At 41.7% G+C, this 11,371-nt stretch overlaps 1 long non-coding RNA gene across 1 annotated transcript in view; it reads right to left on the bottom strand.

Moving 5' to 3' along the window:
- Positions 1–7,773, bottom strand: part of LOC116391724 (uncharacterized) — a 32,413-nt gene extending 24,640 nt beyond the window's left edge. Inside the window, exons 1-2 of the long non-coding RNA XR_004213279.1 lie at positions 7,304–7,773; positions 3,418–3,517 (exon numbers count right to left, since the gene is read on the bottom strand). This is a non-coding gene — a long non-coding RNA (uncharacterized LOC116391724). The remainder of the gene's footprint in view (positions 1–3,417; positions 3,518–7,303) is intronic.
- Positions 7,774–11,371: the final 3,598 nt, after the last annotated feature.

The following is an 11,371-nucleotide window of genomic DNA, read 5'->3' on the forward strand; positions in this document are numbered from 1 at the left end:
ACTCATGAGGAGGAATATATTGTAATTGGATTGAAATTAAACTGAAAATGACTCCACTGGTATAAATAAAATATTATAAAAAACTATGAGGCTTAATAACAATAATCGTATTACCTGATAAATTACCTCACCAGACCTCAAACAGAAGAGCAATACTCTTGTTTCAAATGAAATGAGTGGCACGTTTCTGCAGCGTTAAGGTAACCACGATACAAAACTCTAATACATCAACGACCTCTTGTGGAGGGGACAGGCTATCCCTTTGGTCCCTGAAGGGAAACTTTAGTTTGGGACTCGGCTCGCCTCGCTCCGCCGCGTGAGCGTCAGCTACACTGTTTGCTGACTTGTTTTTCTCTCCACACGTGTTATTAAAATGATTACCGTGGAGTGGCCTTCATTTGCACGTGTGTCCTTACAAACAACCCGAAACCCCGCTGGAACCAATCGCTCAACGGGACAAAGCTCACACCTGCTAATGATTATGAGTGAATCGCCCATCGAACACGACTATTAACGCCTCAGTATTGAGATGAGCTCTGCGGGGATCATTCTGGTATGTGCATTTTAGAGCGTTTCACCTCTCGGAGCTTTCAAATCTAAAAAAAAAAAAAAAAAGTACGCCTATCGCATTTCATTACTGATGCAGGGCACCTGAAGGACCGAACACACTTATTATTTTAAAATGTGTCACCATCGGAGAGAGTAAACATCTAAATGCAAAAACCAGAGTGTTTTTTTATTATGATAATAACTCGAGAGCAGATAAGATGTATTAGTTATTTGAGCTGTTTCTATTAAATTGCCAATGAACCGATAACATCTGGCAAACTTTCTTATTTCTCTCCAATAATGAATGAAAGTTTGTGTTTTCAAAATAAAACAAAAAAAGTCCAAATCCGCATGGTTTTAACAAAAGGATACTAAATAATGTGTAGCCTTTTATAGCCACGTATTTATAAAAGTAATATGACTCAAAAACAGACATTTGGAGAAAAAAATACGACTTTTCAAATGAGACTATCGGCACACATGATGTGTTATCTTACAGGGAGGGAAAGCCCAGCCTCTCAGCCATATAGTTGCAGTAAATCAGCTGAAAAGAGACATCACTTCATGAATTTAATTTTCCCGTTCAATGGGGCGTTACAAACAGACCACGAGCAATAAAACTAACGTCCAATTAGCAGCCATCTATTCTCAGGGACCAGTTATTTGTTTATCTGAGCAAATCTCAATACTGATCCGCTTGTAATCTTCTTATGGAAATTGACCAGTAGCAGAGAGAGAGAGAGAGAGAGAGAGAGAGAGAGAGAGAGAGAGAGAGAGAGAGAGAGAAAACACCAGGAGTAACCCGGAGTTTGGTAATGAGGGCCTCTGTGCAGCTAATTTCCTAATTAAGGAACGGAGGACCACCAGCACAGTCTGCTCTGATTCAGACTCAACAAGCCTGACAGCCCAGAGGGGCTCTCGGGGAGCGCGGCAGCAGGATCCCACTGTTGAATGTTGGGAAATATGTGAATGTCCTGATGGGAGAATAAAACCATGCAAGCAGCTCGATAGATTATTATAAAAATGGATGCACTGTGCATGTCATTTTTCCTCTCCAACCACCGATTTCGGAGGAGAAATCAATTGTATTTTAATAGCTTTTTGTTACAGTAAAGATGTATTAGACAAACAAAAATAAATATTTTGTTTAAATTTCACATTTATGTTGACACAGCACTAAATCCGGTCGCCAAATTTGACGGGTATCACAGAAAACAAAAGTTTTTGGCGAGGGAAAATAGTCCAATTCTGGCCTTTGGGCCTAGAAAAAAAAGAACAAACTAAAGTGCAAGTTATATTTGCGAAGAGCTTGAGGGGATTTAAAATCTATTCAGGTCAACACAAAACCACATTAATCCCACCTCCGAAAACAGTGGAGCTCCCTGCATGTCCGCATCCTTTGCTCGGCTGTCAACAGAGCTTTATGGTCAGACAATTTGAATTAATGACGGACAAAATGCGCTGAACTTTATTATCATACGACAAGACACGGGAGCTGCATGTCTGCCATTCAGTTGCAAATAAGTAACTGATAATAGCTTGTAATTGATTGCCTTTTTATTGTTACAGCCTGCGTTGACACAGTTTTCGTTTTTATGTGGTATTCTTGACAATTCCCAAATAGGACAGACATTTTTTTATAATCGAAAATCGCATCTCAAACCCACAATAAACATTATTTTAAACCCCACGACCTCCAGAATCAATAACTTTTTTTTTGTTTCAGCTCAGTGACTGCGGACAAGGCCTTTGAGAAACAGTAATTAACAAAGAATGGGTTTTCAATTACAGCCACAATGGACACTGCCTCATTAAGATTTGCATGATTTTTGGACCACGAATGCAAATGAAGATGCAATTTACGCACGGTCTGCTGTTCCTATTGTGTCATCGTGAATGGTTGCGTCCTCCCAGTTCAACACAGGTAAAATAATATTCACGGGTCATTTAAAGGAATAAAAGTGATGCTATTATCACCTCTTTATTTCACAATGCCGGGCTAGTTTTCCCTCATGGTAATTTGACCAGCACGAGACGAAAATACTTAACAAAAAATAGCTTTAAATGTTTCATGTCTGATGTGTTTAATGCAGAGTCATGGCCGAGGAAACATTTATACTCAGTCCATCTAAGTTAGTTTTTTTAAACAGTTTGAACACTTTTTCAATCGTGGTTCAGTAATTTATGTCAGGGAATTCTAAAAATAAATCTTAAGGCACAAAATGTACTTTGATTCCTGGATGCTGGTTTGGAAATTTCAGACAATCATCATGAGCTAAAGTCTAGCAACAGGTATCATGCACCTAATTAAACTATACTGATAGCATCATATGGCTCTAGTTCTGTTAGGAAAATGAGCTTAATGCCAGTTTCAAACATTGTCAAAATAAAAGACTTCTCACAAGATAATAATATTTGTGCATGTCCTGTTTGATTTATTGTTTGGGAAGCAAACAATAAATTAAAATAACTGCAAGTAAGACCAAAAGATTTTTCAAATCTAATGAAGTATTTTTTTGAACTTATATTTCTTTGCGACCATAAAATAATTCCACCCATGCAATGAGCCCTTCATAAGACTAATTAAGTGATCTTTTTAATATGTTGAGGAATTTCATTTTAATATGTAGAAGAAAAAGAAAACCTTGAAATGAATAATTAGTTGAAGATGGTGTGTGGACTCTTGTAGGTTCTACTTCTACTGCATGTGCACCAGGACAGAGAATAAACAGAGGCCACTGATCTTCAAGAGAAACGTGATGTCCTGCTCTGTGTCATAACTTTTCATTGATTGTTCCACAGAGCGGTTGTAGAGGAAGCTTTAGTCATCACGAGAGAGGATGAAGCAGGCAGATTCAGTAAACTCACCACATGTTGGGATGCAACCCCGACGATCATCTCTCACTGTGGGGCCCGTCTGAAGCAGAGAAAGTTCAGTCAGTGTAGGTGGAGGGAGTGTCACTCAAACCTTCAAAAGAAGCACAACACACACACACACACACACACACACACACACACACTCAGAGGGACAGATGCATCAATTTTCAGGAGAGCTTTAGTGGAGTGTTGCAAGTCTGTCAGGAGGACTCAGGGGCCAAATGGAGAATGCTGCATTCTTGCCTCCACTGTAGCAGAGTAATTTGTGTTTTCTCTGCGGTGGCTATAGAAGCGATATATACGTGTCCGCCACCTCGGTGAGCTCTGTGGAATGCAACCGTCTTACTTATTGACCTTAGCTTGAAACACAACATGCAAAAAGCTGTTTTGCCTCCTGTAGCTGCCTGCGAAGAATGCTTCAAACTTTAGCCTCTTTTTCTCTCCGGCAGGCCAAGCATGTCCTTCCTCATTATGTTCTTGTGTGAGCAAGGCCAAGGCTGCCGACACAGACCCAGTGTAATCTCTTTAACCCGCCACTGTCATGAGCAGACAAGGCGTGACCACCCAACGCTCTGCTCCATCTCACTTAGCCAAGGGAATAGTTTTTCACTTCATCACCTCACGCGCTTTGCGGTTGTAGCTGCTTATCATTTAAGGGATGCACATTTCAAAACACATTTGATCAAGTATGCTCGACACATAAGTGCACGCAAAATTGCCCAGTAGTGCACACACGCACACACACAGCCGGGGTTAATCATTGTTACAAGACCACTTCATATAATCTTGTGCAGCAGTGTGCAGTTAAAAATTCATATACTCACTGACCCTTGGAGTTCCCATAATTGACACAAGCATTTTTCACGGCGGTTATTGACTAATGAAGCTAAAAGCAAATGAAACTATATCACAGGAGAGGACATTGCTGGAAGCATTTTTAAATGAATACACAATGATTATTAGCTCCTTGGAGTCATTTCGTAGACAAAGACTCTTTACGTTTACTTAGCAGATTAGGAGGAACACTCATATTAAAACATTTGGTATATGATGCGTTAAATGAAAAATAAAATACGAAATTACTGTGAATTATAAGCTCTTATCCATTGAAAGCTAATTTCAATTCAGTTTAAATTAAGCAGAAAATTTCAATAAATATGGTTTTGCTTCTGAGCCACTGGGCGAGGCTGGATTCAGCCATCTAGTGCGCAACATAACCACTTCTGTGTTTGCTCAGGAACAAAGTCTGCTGCCTAAACTTCCTCAGCTAAAGCTCGGCTCACACTTGAACCTCTAATCTGTGCAATCTTCACGTATAGAGACATCATATTACATCTCATTTGCTGGTTTCAAGGGTTCGCTGCACAGCCGTTTTCAGAATGAGATGCACTCTTAATAATACCAAACGCTGTAAACGTGCAACAAAGGAGAACGCAGTTTAAATTAGGCCTCTGGATGTGTTTTTTTTAATTTTTTTGCACCAGCATTAAAGTTATGATAGCCTGTCAGCAAGCACCTGCCTGCTGCCTGTGAATGGCATTATCAAGCACCTCTATATGATGATCATTTTAAATACTGTTAATGCCTGACTGGCTAATTACAGCACTCATTATTTTTCGTGTATCTTTTGAATCATTGCCATGTTCAGTTTTTTTCCCAAAAACAATGGAAACTTTCTCAGTTTTTTGTTTGGAAGAAAGTGCTGAATAGTCACTTTCTGCTTTGCGCCATGCCCAAGCAAGCAGCCTCCTTTTGTTTTAGCCATAATTGAGATCCCACTAATCTAGCCTCTTTATAAAAAATGAAACAGTCTCTTTGTCAAGCCTTCATTAGCTTAAGATAATATTGAGGGAATGCACAATTAATTTGCAGTGTAACTTTAATTAATTAAATACACCCAATTTTGTAACATGATTAATGCCACCAAGTTGTTATCTGCATTCTCCTCCAAAATGAATATGTAACAGCGATACAGTGCTGAGCATTAATTGCAGAAATTGGGGCTTTTAAGAACCCAAAAACTAGGTTAGGTAATTACAAGAGGTAATTTATTAAACCTTAAAAAAAAAAGAAACAAACACGCATAAATTGATATATAAATCACGAGTACCATTGTGTGTAATCTGGCTGTGATTTGGGAGAAAATGACAAATCTTTGCGGCGTGCAGAGCACTTGATAAAGCAGATAGTGGTCATAAATTTAGTCCCAGTCAAGGTCTCATTAAAAGAGGCATAATTTAATTAAGAGTTAGCCATCGACCTCTAAATATATTAATTACCTTGAGCATGACGAGATGAGTGCGGTGATTATTGGGTGTTTCATTAGAGTTGGTCTTGTGGGAGAAGAGCAAACTAAGGTGGGAAGCTGACTGTGTTGACAACATAATGGATGGGCTGGTCCGAGATGAATTTGGTCACCTTGCCTTGGTTGAACTCAGAGGAGGTGAGGCAGAGGACAGCACTGGTCCTCGAGGAGGTAGGGTGTCTCCAGTCTGTTTACTGGAACATTTAGAGCTTTTAGGCGTTTGAAAAAGTATCACACACAGTATCAGTACCATCATTTTTACCGCAATAAACAATTATTATATGAGGAATATCTTAAATGATATGTTCAGTTTTTAGAGCCAGTTCAGGATAAAGAATCAACATTATTCGGTGTTTAGTGAGACAAACAAATCCTCAAACCAAATATCATTAAATTACATGCTGAAGCTGATTTTGTGACAGTTCAATATGGGGAATTAAATATTAAAATATCAAATGAGTATCCATTTGACTGAACTAAAAGCTGCATCTATAAACGGTTGTTGTCTAGTGTCTTACCTCTGCCTCTATTGCTATAAGCTCGGAAATTGTTGTACAAAAGAAAATGATTTTAAAAAAAAAAGAAGGTGCGAGAGCATAAAAAAATGAGTAAAATGATTATTGTGCTTAATTCTTAATGTAACTGCTAAACTAAGAGCTGCTGCATCTGTTCTCCGCGGCTCCATTCATTGCGTGCGTGCACTTATAATTCTTTACTTTTCGCTTATAAATCAACTTTTGCTTTCACTAACACGGCTAACAAAGAAGTGCACCTTGGTGTTCCACCTATGTGTACACATGCACACAAACACAGAGAGAGAGAGAGAGACACACACACACACACACACACACACACACACACACACACACACACAGGAGGAGGGCAGAGGCGACGGCTCATTGCCCCATAGACTGATATGTCAATGAAACATACAAGATGTTGCCGCTGCATTGGAGCGATTTCCAGCCTCGCTCCTCTCCTGGCTGACAGCAGGACAAAGAGCCTAAGCTACTATTATCTGGAAGCAAGCTCTCATTCTTGCTTTCATCTTTCTCGTCACTTACACAAACATAGATGTACGTGCCTTGTGCAAAAACATGGAGCTCATCATAAAGTCGCAGATGCAGCCAGTGTGCATATCAGACGGGACAAACTTCGGTATTCTAGGGGGTTTGAACATTGTTAAAGTGTCAAAATGGCTGTTGACTGTATGCCGTCGGCAAATAAAAGAAGTGTAGCATGACTGAGTTCAGGTTTTCTGAGAATGCGACAGTATTTTTGAAACAGGACAGAAGAGTTGCGACATTTTACACAAGTTAATATTCTCAAACTTATAACTGTTTTCCATGACATCCAAACCAACAGGTGACATGACTCGTGATTAAAAGGAAATCATTTCCTCAGGTAAAGTCAGACGATGTCTATAAATACATGCGTGAACAGAGGCAGTAAACACAACTCACAGACCACAAAGCTCCCCGCACCGTCTCCCTGAACGCCCCCCCTCCCTTTTCTCTCCTCTCTTTACGACTAACCTCCTCCCACTCTGGCCACAAAATTGAGGACACTCACCAAGGACTGACTGGTCCCCACGGCTGCTGCTGCTGCTTCCCAATCCCTCCTCTGTTAGACACACCTTCAACAGCTGGCTGTCAGCAGGGCCAGGAGCAGGGCCGAGGACTGGAAGATAGCATGACACCCAGAGCCTCAGCCCAGACTCCAACCGCGGCCATTCAGACGGCAGCAGCACCACCATGGCAGCTCCCAGCGCAGCAGAGAAATATAAAGAGCGAGAGAGCCGGGCAGTCACTGGTGTGGTAGTGCACACTGCAGCTGAGCTCTCCCTGCTCTGGGACCCATCTCATTCAGCCAAGATTGCTTCATACAAAAGTTGACAATGCACCAGTGAAAGCCATTGTTGATATTCAACATTTTTTAAATAGCTGAGCAGAATAGACAACATGGCAGGCTGCAAAACTTGGCAAGGGAAACTGACCTGGAGCTTCCCGTTTGAAAGGGTTGCCACGCTGGGTGAGAGGAGAGAGGGCTATTGTGTTGGGGGAAGAAAAAAAAAAAAAAAAAAAAAAAAAAAAAAAAAAAAAAAAAAAAAAAAGAAGAGGGAGAGCTGGTGTGAAAGAGCTCAAAAAACAAAACATCTCCCATCCCGAGAGAGCAGAGTACAATGCTTTCTGTGCAGCAGAAGAGGACAATCGCCTCGCACGGTCACAAGCATATACGCATTACCAAGAAAGGGCAGAACAATGAAATCAATGCAATCGGATCCATTTTAAAAAACAGGATATTATATTTCTGACTCTTCAACCGAACATGGTAGCTCAAACCGCACATAACACTCTGGCAGAGTTGTTCCAAAATAAACCTGGCAACACATGTGTCAAACCCAACATTTAGACCCAACAGTTAAATAACACAAAAGTCCAAAATGTAATTCGCTCTTAGTGCTTTGGCTCGGCTAACGTCCAGAGGAATGTCTTCCAGAGGGCCATCTATTTCTCTAATGTTGCACAGATGAGGGCGATACTGTTAATGGTGTTCGGTTTCCGTCATTGTCAAGCTGACAAGCGTGCAGATTGATATGGATATTTAAGAAGCCTTTAAGCTTCCATATGTCAGAGCATCACAGTGCCACTCGTGCCTCAGAAGCTATCAAAACATCTGATGTATAGTGTGTGTGTGTGTGTGTGTCACTGGTAGCCCTGAGGCAGCTCCCAGTGTTGTGTTTCGTGCATCCTCGCGTCGCTTAGTGGGCAGCCTGGTGGGAGAGAGGGCCTGAGTGACTAATGTGGTCTTTAAAAACCTCTGAAGGGAACAGCTGCAATACCTGAGACCCTCACCATCCAGTGCAACACAAACCTATCCACTCATTTAGTAATGTACCACAACACTGTAAACTCAAAGTAACCAAGAGTGCACTTAGCTACTGCATATTCTTAAGCTAAACGTAAAAATATATTTTTCTACTTGCCTGCTGATGAATCTAGTGTTGCAATAAACCAACAAGCACAACTGCAACTGATGCAACAAAGGCAACCAACAGCCATTAAACACCCCAGAGGGATTCAGTTGATAGAAAACAACACTATTATCACACCAAATATTTATATATATTTTATGTTTCATACGTCATGGGCTAAGCAAATATATGTTGATTTTGTCGTTCAAAGACAAAGATTAGACTAATGGACGGAGTCGATTAGAACACAACATATTGTTATTAAATCCCAATAACAGAAATCCAAATAGACTTATTATAAAAAGCTCTGTAAACAACAACAGATATCGAGCAGATGACGATCCTTTGCATTTAACTTTGTTTAACAGCTGGGCTCTCTGTGAGCACAAACTGATAACTATTGATAGTTTTCTGCTGCCGACGTCTGAAACATAGTTAAAAAAAATAATTCAATAGATAAAATGGGAAAATTCCTGAAATATGAAGCTGATAAAACAATTTCAAGTGTGGCTCAGGGACTCCAGCAGCCCCAAACAGAACATGAGAGTTCCATTATTATTTCATAAAACAAATGGAAAGGGCTCCAGTTAAAAAAAAACAAAAAAAAAAAAAAAATCAGTGAGTCTTTTTTCTGCAGTGTTTTCACTCTCAAAGGCTGGTCTGTGTCTGTGTGTGTGTGTGTGTGCATGTGCATGTGCGTGCGTGCAGGTGTGTGTGCAATAAGAAGGCGCACAGAGAAACCGAATCGGTCTGGCCCTTTGACATAGGCAGGCTTGGAGTTCGAGATGTGTAATTACGCTGAGCAGGAAGAAATTACAGCTCTGAGAAAGAAGGCAGAGCCCACAATATCTTATAGGTGTGTCAGCGCTTGGCTGCAGGACAGACAGAGGCAGAAAGACAGGCAGAGAGAGAGAGAGAGAGACAGAGAGAGAGAGAGAGAGCGGAAACCTGTGGCGTCTTTCCTGTAAATCCACGTCAGCGCCACCCATCACACTCTATTAGCTGCCATCAAAGCTCTAATTTTACTCGAGCATTACACCCCGCTCCCTGCATCCCCCTCCCTCCCCTGCTGCTCTAGATGGCGCAGCCTGGTGGGAAAACGACATTCAATCCGCTGTCCGCCCCATTCAGGCCAAATTGGCAAATGACAGCTCTCCGCCTCTCAGATTTCGGAAAAGTGAAGAGGTACCACCGCCACCCTCTGTTTGAGCCTCCAAAAGCTGTTGGTGGGTGGAGGGAGTACAGGGGGAGAGTGAGGACCGGGGAGGCAGAGGAGTGGACCGAGGTGGGTTAACAGCCTCCCTTGTCCTCCTCGGCGGTGATGGCGCTGGACAGAGAACACAGAGAAAAAAAAGAGGAGAATGCCTACTCAGCAGGTCAAAAGAACTTCCGAGAAGACGAATGGGAAAAGTTGACCTCAATCCCCAAACCACACACTTTAGCACCCCTGGCCGAGCCGCGCGGGCACATAGAGCGCTTGCCCTCATGGAGGTCAACAGCAGCGAGAGGGCAGCACCCGGAGTTGAATCAGAGACACGGATAGACAGCATGCTGAGTTGGGAGCACAGGCCTTCACTCTGAAGTCCCGCTCTTACAGCCCCTCCTCTAGATGTATTCAAACACTAGTTCTGCAGAAATAAACCCAAAAGACAACAAGCCGTGGCATGTTTGGTCAGATAAGCTGCATAGGACACAAAAAAAAAAAAAAGAAACTCTCAAAAAAAAATACATGCAGCACTGCCCGACACACATGCACAGACAACAAGGTCTTTCATCAGCGTTTTACAAACACACACAGGAAAAAGACACAGAACATATGGCGTCAGACACTAACTGGCCGCCCGACTGAATGGTACTCTTACTGCTAATTAAGTGCTAATGGCAGTTCCCCCTGCAGAGAATACTAATTAATGTTCCATTCTTCTGTGGGCTGAGCGAGTACTCCACCGCGGCCTAATGAGGAGAGGCAGGTACGTCTTCTCCCAGGCTGGGTTAACAAGCACAGCACAGTGGGGTCCGAGTAGAGAGGGCCATACCAGGGGGCTGCTTCCTGTTCCCTAATCTTAACAGGACCCCCCCCCCCAGAACACTCACAATGAACCGCCGAGTTAATGAAAGGATGGAAAATAGGCCAGCTCGTGTGTCTGCACCCAAAAAAGTTTCGGTGTCTGACCTAATGTACCATTAATACGGAGGAAATTCTGGATTAAAAAAAAATATATACGACAACAAAACAACCTGCACACTTACAGAAAGAGATATTTCATCTTCTTTCAAAGAAAAATATTTGTGAAAATTTGGGGGAACTGTGTTCATATTTCACAGGGAAGTGCATGTAACTCAGTATATAACTATTGTATGTATATACTATTTGTACCCAGCGATGAAAAAGTATAAAAGTACTTGGAAAACAGTTTCTTACGTGAGTCTTCCTACAGAATTACGACCTAGAAACTGCTGATGTCTCTTAGAAAAACAACTTCTAGTCTATATAGTTCGCAGCTCCCTGAGAATACGCCCCGCAGAAAAAATAAATAAATACATTACCTGTTTGGATGCAGAAAGCCTGGGAATCAGATTCAAAGTGCTGAAGAATGAATGGATGTGCGAGTATGCGGGTGCGTCCATGAGCGTAAACATAGATTGAGGATGGTATTGGAATTACC

The sequence above is a fragment of the Anarrhichthys ocellatus genome, unplaced genomic scaffold (genome assembly GCF_004355925.1).
Source record: "Anarrhichthys ocellatus isolate YVR2014 unplaced genomic scaffold, GSC_Weel_1.0 scaffold27, whole genome shotgun sequence".
NCBI lineage: Eukaryota > Metazoa > Chordata > Actinopteri > Perciformes > Anarhichadidae > Anarrhichthys > Anarrhichthys ocellatus.